This window comes from Bison bison, unplaced genomic scaffold, assembly GCF_000754665.1.
Source record: "Bison bison bison isolate TAMUID 2011002044 unplaced genomic scaffold, Bison_UMD1.0 scf7180017864359, whole genome shotgun sequence".
Classification (NCBI taxonomy): Eukaryota; Metazoa; Chordata; class Mammalia; order Artiodactyla; family Bovidae; genus Bison; species Bison bison.
This window is the reverse complement of record NW_011494931.1, coordinates 1,814,648-1,815,102: the sequence shown is the minus strand read 5'-3', so window position 1 is coordinate 1,815,102 and position 455 is coordinate 1,814,648.

The window sequence follows — 455 nt, the reverse complement described above, 5'->3', positions numbered from 1 at the left end:
GCCGGGGCTGCGGAACATCCGGAGCTTTGCAGTTTTGTTACGGAAAAAGCGAATCCCCGAGGGGGGGTGGGGTGGCGGGCGGGCTGGCTGGCGGGGGAGACTTGAAACCGCTCCGGCATTCCGATTGGCCCTCTCCGAGAAAAGGGGCGGGGCCCCTCCTTACTATGCGGTGCGAGGACCCAACAACATTCCAGACGTTAAGGCCACGCCCCGGGCCACTCCCCCCTCGTCGGGCTGCGGCCTCCCAGTCTCCTCGGCCACACCCCCCTTCCCAACTACTTAAAAGGACACTCCAAAGCTCACGTTTCCTTGCTCTGTATCGGGGTGTTCTCGTCTGGGTATCTCTACCCGCTTACGGTGGAATGGTTGCGCCCTTCGGGTAGCCAAGCAAGCCTCCAAGCATAAGTCAGGTCGGACCAGGATGAGAGAGAGGTTTCGGGCAGTTGTTTTACTTC